The 12511-nt window shown below is 36.7% G+C and overlaps 1 long non-coding RNA gene across 1 annotated transcript; it reads right to left on the bottom strand.

The window, feature by feature from the left end:
* Positions 1 to 4846: 4846 nt before the first annotated feature.
* Positions 4847 to 5324, bottom strand: LOC110681262. Its single transcript, XR_002503142.1, has 2 exons — positions 4984 to 5324; positions 4847 to 4929 (listed from the first exon to the last, which is right to left on the bottom strand). It is a non-coding gene; the product is annotated as an uncharacterized LOC110681262 (long non-coding RNA).
* Between the last annotated feature and the right edge of the window lie 7187 nt (positions 5325 to 12511).

Genomic DNA, 12511 nt, shown 5'->3' on the forward strand with positions numbered 1-12511 from the left:
AGAGATCTTTGACTTCTAATGGAAATCCTCCAAGAAAACTACCGGACAGTCACTGGGACTTTAAAAAAATATCTATGAGATTCTTTGATTACTGATTTCTTTTTCTGAGCATCTTTTGAAAGTGACTTTTAAATGTTCTGGAAATTCCATTTGAAATTATTCCGTAAATCTTTCTGGAGCTCTTCTGGACATCGTAATTATTCTGGAAAATATTCATGAAATCGTCTGGATGTCTGTGACTTTTCATTGAATCTTCAGGGGTTCTTGCGAAATAACTTCTGGGATTCTTTTGGATATCACTGTAAAAAACATTCAAAATCCATTCGAAATTCTCCTGAGATTGTTTCAGGAATTTACGAGAATCCTTAAAATAATTCCTTTAGAAATCTCCCTGATAATATTTTAGTGATTTCTCTGTGGTTCTTCTGTAAATCGACCTGGGATTCTTCCGGAAATCCTCCTTTAATTCCAAAGCAATTTCCAGAAGAATTTTCAGAAGGATATTTTTAAGAGTCCTGTATATTTTTCCCTAAGAATCTCAATGTATTTAAACAAAATACCAGGACAATTTACGGTTGAATTCCACAAAAAACTTCCGGTGGAATTCTTGAATGCTTATCATTCAAGCAGAATTCCAGTCGTATTTCCGGATGAATTTCGGCAGGTTTTTACGGAAGAATCCCAGCAGAATTTCTTGAAAAATTCCACTAAAATTTCTGGAAGAATCTTTGAAAGATGTTTTGAAGTCCTCCAGCAGGATAACAGAAAGAAATCTGGGGGTATTGTAGAAGAATTTCCGAAAGAATCCTAGAGAGATAGTCGAATAATAACAGTTTTCTTGAAAAATTCAGGAAACTCCCAGAGTCTAGAGGTAATTCGGGAAGAATTTTTGCAAGAATCCTTAACAGAAGGATTTGAAGGATCCTCAGAAAGATTTTCGAAAGTATCCCAAAAGGCTTCGCGAAAGAATGCTAGAAAGATATCTAGAAGATTTCCTACAGGATTTTTGGAAGAGTCCCAGACAAATTTCAAGAATATGGACGTAAAAATCTCAGTGGCATTTCTAGAATAATTTCAGAAAGATTTTCGGAAGCATCCTCGAAAGTATTCTAAAGGGATTCCGAAAGCATCTCAGAGGTATTCTCATAATAATCCCAGAAGTATTTCCGGAAAAAGGCCAGAGTTATTTTCGGAGGAATTCTCGACGAATTTGTAGTAGAGTCGTTGTACATTTTTTGGCAAAATCCTCTAAAAATATCCAGAAGAATTGCATCAGGATTTTTGTTAGATCTTCCATTGAATTTCCGAAAGAATCTTCGAGAATTTCGATTCGAATTTGATTTCCAGGATTTCAAAAGTAATCCTTAAGGAGATAACGCAATCTCACATACAGATTTATGCAAATATTCCAATAAGATGCCCAGAAGAATCACAAAGGATATCCGAAAGAATCTCAGATATAGTACCGGAATGCTAACGATGTTTTTTAGATGAGTTCAAAAGCGATATCTGTAAGTATTCTGTGATTTCCAGAAGAACTTAGAGAAAAATCAGAAATAATCTTTAGATTTCCAGAACAATCCAGAGAGGTTTTGAAGGATTCATAAGTGATTTAAGGAAGAATCCCAGGAGGGAAATTCCATAGAATTCTGGAGTAATTTCTGGACCAATGTCTTTTTATATGCTGTATCAATATTTAACTAGTAATTATACATAACAAGTATTTATGGAACAATAACAATTTTAATTTATCGCCATAATTGAACGACAATTTTAATTAGAATGTGCATCCACCACATCATCCCTCTCAGAAGGATTGTGATTCTAAATATTTTTTTTGCGGTGATTCAGAATTGTAATCACATACTAGTTTAATTGTATGTGGTGTCATTCAATATTTAAAATAAAATTCGTTAAGCCGAACATGTTGATCCTTCGACATGAACCAACGAGCATTGCTTGAAATAATGAGATTTTTTTTCGATTACTTTGATTACTGATTTCTTTTTCTGAGGATCTTCTAAAAGTTACTTTCAAATGATTCGAAAATCCCGTTTGAAATTATTCCATGAATCTTCTTGCAGTTCATCTGGACATCGGAATTGATTCTGGAAATATTCATGAATCTTCTGGATGTCTGTGAATATCCTTTAAAATCTTTCATAGATTCTGGCGAAATAACTTCTGGGATTCTTTTGAATATCACTGAATTTGGATTTAGAATTCTCATGGGATTATTTCAGATATTAACGATAATCCTTCATACAGAAGTGATGTTTCTGTGAATCGCCTTGGAATTCTTCTGGAAATCCTTCTATAATCCCAAAACAATTCTCAGAAAATTTTTCAGAAGGATATTTTTAAGAATCTCAATGGAATTTCTGAAAAATACCAGAACGATTTACGTTGAATCTCACGAAAACTTCCGGTGGAATTCTTGAATGATATCCGGAAGAATGACAGTCGTATTTTTGGATGAATCTAGCAGGTTTACCAGCAAATCCCAGCAAAATTTATTGAAAAATTAGAATAGAAAGATATCCGTAAAAAAACTCCAACAAGGATTTTTGTAAGAGTCCCAGGAGTATTTCAATAGGATATTGGCGTAAAAATCTCAGTGGAAATTTCTTGAGAATTTCAGAAAATTTCCGAAAGCATCTCAAGTCATTTTCTGGAAGAATACCAAGTAGGCCCATTCCCTCAATAAGGAAAAAATATCCAGAAGTATTTCCGGATAAAAATCTAGAGTTATTTTCGGAGGAATCTCTCGAAGAATTTTCTAGTAGGAGTGCGTACATTTTTTTGATAAATTCCTCTTTTAATAATCCAAAGTAGGATTGCATCAGGATTTATGGGTAAAAATCTTCCATAGTATTTCGAAAACAATTTTCAAGAAATTTCAAAAGGAATTTAATTTCCTGGATTTCAAAAGATAATCCTTAGGAGATACACGCAAAATCACGATTACATGAGTTCTGCAAAAAAAATCCAAAAAAGAATGTCCCAGAATAATCGCATGGGATATCCCGAAAGAATCTCAAGAAGTAATACCGGAATGGTAACGTTTTTTTTTGGATGAATCCCAAAGCGATATCTGGAAAGAAAATTCAGAAATAATCTCAAGATTTTCAGCAAGAACAATCCCAGAGAGGATTTGAAGGATTCATGAATGATTTAAGGAGAATCCCGGGAGACGCTCCCAAAGAATTCTAGAGTACTTTCTGGAACATTTTTTTTCATATGATTTATATATAAAAATACTTTAATTCAAATATATTTCTTGTGTAGCATTAAGTTTAACTACAAACATAGCTCGTAACATCAAATAATAAATTTAAATTTATAAATCTTTTAAACACATCCAAATTAAAATAACAGTTCAAAGAGTAAAAATACCATTCTCATGAGTTTTTGAAGAATCATATGGTCGGTGTTTTAGACAGACCAGACTAGATGAATTTTGGAGCTCTAAGGATACGTAAAGAACTCCATCTATTTAAATCTTCCATGTTATTTTGATACAAATGTATCATCAAATAGATAAGTTCCATTATTACAGTAAATATCTAAAATATTTTGATGTTTCACATGTTTGGGGTACATTTTTCTTACTCGATTGACAAAAAACAAAAAACAACGACAACGAAAAAACACTTGGTTCAGTCTGTCCTGAACACCGACCATATCTATGTTTGCTATTTGATATTTAAATACTTGAATTGTGCTGTATCAATATTTACAGGTAATTATAATAAATAAGTATGTATAGAACAATAACAATTTTAATTTATCCCCATAATTGAACGACAATATTATTTAGAATGAGCCTCCCCACATCATCCCTCTCAGGAGAATTTTGATTCCCAATATTTTTTTTGCGGTGGTTCAGAATTGAAATATCAAAAGTCTATTGTAATCACATCCTTTTTGTTCATTGCATGTGGTGTTATTCGATATTTAAAATAAGATTCGTTAAGCCGAACATGTTGATCCTTCCACAAGAACCAACAACAAGCATTGCTTATGTTAAGAGATTTTATCGTAATGCACACCAGCCTAAACGTTCTTCCCCTTTGTATATGTACTAATTATAATTTCAATTATTTTTAATTAAATTAGTTGTGTTGTCTACTATTGTACACGGCAATATGTTTCAAAATAAGTGGAGCTGCTTTTAAAACAAACTTTAACATCGATCAACCAAACCGTAGAATATCCAATAGCGAAAAAATAATAATAATAACCGATCATTGCAAATCGAGCCGAACTGGCGCTCTTTCCGTGCGCACGTGCTCTTTCCGTGCGCACGCGCTTTCTGCAGAGCTGTCAAACAGACTTTTGTGCCTTCCACGCTCGTTCAGATCTACTCAAAAGTGAGTAGATTTCGACTCACTTCGGAACAAAGTGGAACTGCTCAAAAGTGAGTAAAGCCATGGTTACTCACTTTAGAGTAACACTGTCAAATGTCAAAATTGGAGTAACACTTACTCACTTCGTTTAATCTACAATTTGCGAAAGTGAGTAGATGTCACTCACTCTAGAAATAATGTTTTGGGAAATAAATTTGTTATTTTTATTTATAAATAGAATCAGAAAAATAAATTCGAAATACATAACATGTATTTTATTATCTCATACATAAAATATATGAATAGTACATTATATTACAAGTAATACAATTGTGATGTTTGGGTCCATTTTTTTCTCGCTTCTCTGGAATGGATCCCCGGAGGGGGGATCAATTTACGATGACGTCACACGGCAACTTCCAGCAGGAAGAAACCTGAGGTTCGTAGTAAACTGCGGACCGTGTTTACCAAAATTAACAATTTTGCTGCGCATTTTACCACTCAATGTTCTTCCGGTGAATATTCATTCGCTGGATGTTGATCCGGATGTTTGCCCAAGCCAGTAGCTTTTTCGGAAAGACTGAAAAGAACTGAGGATTAGTTCAATAAAAAAAAGTATGACGGTAAAACTTACTGTATATAAACTTTTTTCTCGCGGTTGTTCGATCAAAACCAGGACTTGGTTACCTTCAAAAACTCCGATCTCGCTTCACTTGATATCGGAATTAATAATAACAGTAACAATAAATCATCTATTGCTCATTCGTTATAGGTAATTCTACAGATTTTAAGCACTGTTTTACTAGTATAATACATATTCTTACAACAATATTTACTCCTAAACTTGGAAGCCGAAATTTTCACAAGTATTTGACAGTTCCAAAGTGAGTCGAATATGTTAGTGTTTACTCAAAAGTGAGTAAGGTCGTTTTCTTTCATGAGTGAGTAACAAGTTACTCACTTTGATAAAATAAAGCTACTCACTTTTGACAGCTATTATGAAAGTTCAAAAAGTGAGTCAAAGTTACTCTCTTTTGAGTAGATTTGAACGAGCGTGATCCTTCTTTCGCTCTCCTTCAACTCAACAACTCAGCACGATCCACCTCGCGGTGGATTGGTGAGCTGTCTGGTTGTTGCAGATGAACACTTATCGTGTAGCGTGACATCATCATTGACAGTAAGCGTGCAACTCACCAGACAAACGATAGGTGTAATTAACAACTGGACTATTCTTTTCCTAAGTCACATCTCAAGTTTGCAATCTTGTACCGTTTTGATTCATATTACGGACAGCTTCAAATTCCGGACACTCTACTTTGTATGGGGAAACATTTCACACGAAATGTTTCAATTTTTGCCGTTAAAAGTTTTCGATTTCAAGGCTCGTTTTAGTAAGCATTTTCCATAAATATCTTTGAAAATTTATAATGCCCAACTACGTTAGATGTCTCTTTAGTGGTTTGACGATTTCAATTGATGATTTGACTGCTCCATTAATGATTATCATGAGCTGTCCGGAATTCGAATCAAAGTGTCCGGAATATGAGGCAAAAGTAAGAATAAGAAGGTAAAAAGTAAGAATAGGAATAAGAATCATTAAAAGGCCCACACATTTTTGATTATTAAAAGTTATTCAAGTTGCGGAAGCGAATTCTTTACCCACCATTCGAAAGTTAAGGGCTTCCAACGCTTGATAACGCTAAAGAATCATACAGAATGATTTATTTTATATGCTCTCTGCTGGGTTATACTTCACTGAGGCCTTAAGTGTCCGTAATATGAATCAAAACGGTATCCAAACTTCGCCGTCGCCATCGCTTCATACACCTTGAAGTACCGTAAAACGGGGTAACTTTGATAATGCGGGTAACTTTGATAATGCGAGACTCTCAACATACTAAACGAAATAACAAAGTTCCTGTTAATCTGTTAAGCAAAACGAATGCAAAAGTAAAGAGTATTAGTATGACACTTCATGTTAAAGCTGATTCTACCCCATTACCCCGAATCCCATTACCCCCGAACGCCATTAACCCGAACGCCATTACCCCGAATTCCAAAACCCCGAACGACCCATCACCCCGAATGACATTACCCCGAATTCCAATATCATGGGGAAATGTCTTCAATATCATCATGTCAAGATAATTGTAAATTCGGGGAAATAGCATTCGGGGTGATGGAATTCGGGGTAATGGAACATTCGGGGTAATGAAATTCGGGGTGATGGGATTCGGGGAAATGGCATTCGGGGTTATGGAGTAGAATCGTTAAAGCTATTTCCGTTGGAATCAAGTAGAGTAAAGTGGGGCAAAAGTTCGAGTGGGGTAAGAGTTTCTTTTTAAGATTTCTAGCTCATTTCTAAACAAATCTTATAAATGTCATAGTGGTTCGAATGCTATTCAAATAAGAAACATTCAATCCAAATATAATAAAAATCGATTAAGATTTGGAAAAGTTATGGCTATTTGTTGTTTTTCGACGTGAATATTGTAATTTTTGGTCAAACTTTCGTTGCATGGAACCAATTGAAGATAAAATATTTTTTAATATGTCATGTAAGGGCGTTTCTAGGCCTATCATAAGGATGCTTTGAGGTGTATTAGTTTTTGCATAAATGCTTGAAAACAAATTTTGGGCCCATAGTGGGGCAAAAGTTCGAATTCGCGGGGCAAAAGTCACCAAAATTTTACATTTCCACTTAATTTTGCGAAAAACTGCTATTTTTGAGTATATTACAATCAACCCGGTTTTGGGCATTTTTTTGATGAAAATTTAGTGTGTATTTTTCGTCAAACTTAAGTTTACGGCTGGTGTAAAATATGCCTGTCATAAAAGGATCGATATTTTGTGTTTTAGCCAGCGAACTTTTGCCCCGCACTATATTCGAACTCTTGCCCCACCAGTGGGGCAAAAGTTCGAATAAGACAATCAATTTTGAAATTGTTATAACTAAAAATGGGTAAATATTTTGACACAAGTTTGTTCAGCAAAATTATAGCCAATATGTTGAAGATTCATTGTATGGTATTTGTTTTGTTTAACTACTATTGTTTTCCTGGAAACTTTGAATATACCACTAAGGTCGAACTTTTGCCCCACCTTACTCTACATTTGAGGATTTATATGCAAATATGGAAATTTTATAAGATTTTAGCAATTTTGAAATGCTCTCAAACAATCTGTTCTACGATCACTATTTGATGAAGTCATAATGAATTCGTCACTTATACTTGATAGCCCTAGTTATAGTAGAACTCGAATTCGGTCTCAAAACTCTTAGCGAATACTATTTTTACAAACTGGGACCATTTTTGTAATCTAAGTCAGAAATTTCCATATAGCGTTAAACGCCTACAGATATGCAACGCCCTACAAATGTTCTGTATTTCATTCAATTTTGTTCGAGTGATGCTCCATTATCAAAGTTACCCCAAAACAGAAAACCGACTTTCGATTATATGAAAAATTATGCATCCATTAAAATAAATCTATTGGAAATCTATCAACTAGAATCGATAGTTAGGATACCAGTACTTGTTTTAGAAATATGAATTGAAATTATTTGAAACAGCATGCATAAATATTCAAGTTTTTCTTCGAAAAAACTATCAAAGTTACCCCGTTTTACGGTACTCAAAGACTTGACATTTCTGTGTCATCAAATAGACTACAGCAACATGGGTATAATCGCCAACAAACGACACAAAGTACTGGTACTCATCTACTGTCCTCGATGTGATCTAGCTACAGACATCCGTATGAACACGCTCAAGTGGTCTTGTTATCCTTGGTTGACTTCTAGTGAACGTTAACCCTCAAAGCCCCGGGACAGACCTTTCATTTTCAAACGACTGGTGCTCAGGAACAAATAAGTTTAACGAAATGCGGTTTTCACTATGATCGATGGGATGAGTTCGACTTCCTGCGAGTGGGGTTTTTCAAACCGGAAGTTCAGGTCTGGACATGTTTTTTAACCGGAAATAAGTGTTCCCTAGTCACATATTTTACATCTTTGACAACGAAACCAATGTTAAACAATAAGTTTTATTTATTTTTAGACATTATGTATCGGACCAAGTCAAGAATACACTATTTGGTTTATTTTTTTGCATGGGTCGAAAGCCGGAACTTGGTTCCGGAAGTACTTTCTATTTAGGAGCCGAGGCCAAGGAACACATGCAAATTTGACCCGAAGCAACATATGCGGCTACTTGAACGTCATGAATTCAACTCAGAAAGCAAAGGAAAGACATCAACTTTCAATATTGTCAATTTTACCATATGGCCAAGGCTGGGTTGTAGGGTCACTTCCGGTGAAGCAGGAGACAAATATGGATGAAGCTCAAAACTAGGCATGCGACTGCTCAACTTCATGAAATAGCCTCAGCGTTGCTGTAAGAACGTGCTTCTTTCCTATATGGATACTTCGACCAGATTGTTAAACGTTGTCCGGATTCTGAGGTCACTTCCGGAGAAACTTGACACAAACATAAATAACAGATAAAACTAAACATGCGATTGCTCAGACTTCATGAAATATCCCCAGCGTAACTGTAAGGACATGCTTCTTGCCTGTATGGACACTTCAGCCAGATGATCAGACAATGATCGAATATTGAGCTCACTTCTGGTGATTCATGGAACAAACATGAATAGAATAAAATGTAAAACTAGGCATGTGACCGCTCAAATTTCATGAAATAACCTCAGCGTTGCTATAATAACGTGATTTTGTTTGTGTTGATACTTCGGCCTGATGAACAGACAATGGCCGGTTTATGAGATCACTTCCGGTAATTCAGCGAGCAAAAATGAATAATAGGTCAATCGTGAAATGCGATTACTGAAACTTCATGAAACTACCTCAAAGTAGTGGTAAGAACATACTTTTTGCATCAATCGATAATTCGGCCAGATAACCAGATTTTGAGATCACTTCAGGTGAACCAGGAGATAAACAAATATAATATGTAAAACCAGACGTGTGACCGCTCAAACTTCATGAAATAATCTTAGAGTAGCTGCTGGTACATGCTTCATGTCTTTATTGACATTTTTGTCAAGTTGGACAGGCTAAGACCGGATTTTGAGGCCACTTCCGGTGAATCAGGGAACGAACATGGATGAAGCTCAAAACTAGGCATGCGACTGCTCAAACTTTATGAAATAACCTCAGCATTGCTGTAAGAACATGATCCTTGCATGTAGGGACAATTCGGCCAGAAGACCAGATAATGACCGGATTCTGAGGTCAATTTTGGTAAACCAGAAGACACACATGAATAAAGTATAAAAAGAGATGCGTGGCTATTCGGCATGAAATCATCTAAGCTCTGCTTTGCTGTTTGCAATTGTCAAAAATTTGTTTCTTGATTCAGTGAAACGGATCTCAAAATCCTGACATTTGGCTGAAGTGTTGAAACATGTTCTTACAGAAACGCTGAGGATAATTCATGAAATTTGAGTAGTTTTACTTTTTTTTATGTTTGTCTCTTGGTTCACCGGAAGTGAACTCAGAATCTGGTGATCGTCTGGTTATAAGGCCGAAGCATTACATGTAAAAGGCATGTTCATACAGCATCGCTGAGGTTGTTTTATGAAGTTTTGAGTAATCGCATTTCTAGTTTTACATTTTATTCTATTTATGTTTGTTCCATGAATCACCGGAAGTGACCTATGAAACCGGCCATTGTGTGTTCATCTGACCGAAGCATCAATACGGAAAAAGCATGTTTGTTTCTGATTCACTGAAAGTGAGCTAAAATTCCGATCATTGTCCAGTCATCTGGTCCACTGTCCATACAGGCAAGAAGCATGGTCTTACAGAAATATTGAGGTATTTTCATGAAGATTGAGCGGTCGCATGTCTAGTTTTGCCTGTTATTTATGTTGATCTCAAGATTCACCGGAAGTGACCTCAGAATCAGGGCAATGTTTGGCAATCTGGTCGAACTGTCCATATAGGAAAGAAGCACGTTCTTACAGCAACGCTGAGGCTATTTCATGAAGTTTGAGCAGTCGCATGCCTAGTTTTGAGCTTCATCCATATTTGTCTCCTGCTTCACCGGAAGTGACCCTACAACCCAGCCTTGGCCATATGGTAAAATTGACAATATTGAAAGTTGATGTCTTTCCTTTGCTTTCTGAGTTGAATTCATGACGTTCAAGTAGCCGCATATGTTGCTTCGGGTCAAATTTACATGTGTTCCTTGGCCTCGGCTCCTACCCGGAAAGTACTTCCGGAACCAGGTTCCGGCTTTCGGCCCATGCAAAAAAATTAACCAAATATTGTATTCTTGCCTTGGCCCGATACATAATGTCTAAAAATGGATAAAACTTATCTTTTAACATTGGTTTCGTTGTCAAAGATGTAAAATATGTGACTAGGGAACACTTATTTCCGGTTGAAAAACATGTCCAGACCTGAACTTCCGGTTTGAAAACCCCACTCGCAGGAAGTCTAACTCATCCCATTGATCATAGTGAAAACCGCATTTCGTTAAACTTATTTGTTCCTGAGTACCAGTCGATTGAAAATAAAAAGTCTGTCCCGGGGCTTTGAGGGTTAACCGGATCATTTTGCTTTCAGCACTACACCTCCTTCACCATTTACTTCACCAAGTCCTTCAACCATTTCATCTTGCTTCATGCGTCGTACGTTCTTGAAGCTTAAATGTCCAAACCGTTTATGCCACAGCTGCAGCTCATCGTCCTTACGTCTCGCTAGCATTACCGAACATAGTGTTACAGTGACCATCTTCAAATAAAACAAACTTCCACGCAACATCGCCACAGCTATAGTTTCACCGTTTTTGGACAACACTGCTCGATCTGGTTTGAAATCTACTTTTACTCCAGCTTTCAGCAAACAGAAAATTGAACTTGAGGTTTCTTACGCATAGTACTTTCCCCAAAAACAACGTCAATACGTTTCCATCGACGACAATCTTTCTTTTCACAGTACTTTCTTTTGTGGCAATCAACTTCTCACCTCCTTTCGCGCTCTCAATCACCAACGGCTCATCGAATATGCAAAGCTCTTGAAAATAGTCTTCATTTGATGCGATGTGACGACTTGCTCCGGAGTTCAGAATCCATTCAATGCTCGATCCTTTCTTCAGTTCTTGCGTTGCAAAACCCTTCTTCGCAAACGTATTCGCTAGGGAGCTCCACATCTTTTTGCAGTATTCTTGTCACGCACGTATTCTAGATGCGAATCAGCAATGTACGCCACCAGGAGAGCCTTTGCCTTTTCATCCTTTTCTTGAGAAGCTTGTCGTTGCGCTTCATCCGTGGGTGCATCCTTCGTGAGCTTCTCTTTGACTACGTGAGCTGACATTTGCGTTTCTACTCGGAACTTCCATACGTCGTATCCCTCGCCAGCAAACTGTACAATTCCAACGCAACTGGGCCCATAACCTTTAGAGAGAGACGTGCGTTCTATAGCAAGGTTGGTTTATTACTGATTAAGTTCTTCAATGGACCGATGCACGAGTTCACTATTTGACGTTTGTGCGGTGCCGTGTTATTTATGTGGCCATGGTAACGAGTGAATATGGCACCGCTCAAACGTCAAATTAGTGAACTCGTGCATTGGTCTATGAACCTCGTTACCATGGCCACATAAATAACACGGCACCGCTGAAATGTCAAAGAATGAACGCGTGCATTGGTCCATAGTTGATAACGTATAAACAACTTGTTGGTAACCAAGGTGGGGATATAATCAACTGCTCCTACGATTTACCCCTTCAGTATTTTTAGCAAGATTACACAGAAGTGCACTGCCGTTATACGCATAATTGTCCCATGTTCCAAAATATGCAATCGAGAAAAACGCGTTTAAAGATTTTAACACATTTAAGCCTCGTATTGTCCAGGTGTGTGGTAGATTGAATTAAAATCTTTACAACAGTATAAAGAATAGCGTGTTCATTAGAGTCAAGAGTTTTTATTACGGGAATAAAGTAAATTTGGCCACTAAATTCATAGTGGGACTGTTATGCCTAGAAATACGGGGGTTTTCTTTCTACGCATAACAGTCCCACTGATGGTAGTGACCAATTATGTGCTAAGCATACTGCCGTTCTCACGCATAGATTGTACCGAAGGTAGAGGACGTATATCCTCAAGACTTTGTTAAGGCACCTAATGACGGC

This window comes from Aedes aegypti, unplaced genomic scaffold (assembly GCF_002204515.2).
Source record: "Aedes aegypti strain LVP_AGWG unplaced genomic scaffold, AaegL5.0 Primary Assembly AGWG_AaegL5_hic_scaff_635_PBJ_arrow, whole genome shotgun sequence".
NCBI classification, from domain to species: domain Eukaryota; kingdom Metazoa; phylum Arthropoda; class Insecta; order Diptera; family Culicidae; genus Aedes; species Aedes aegypti.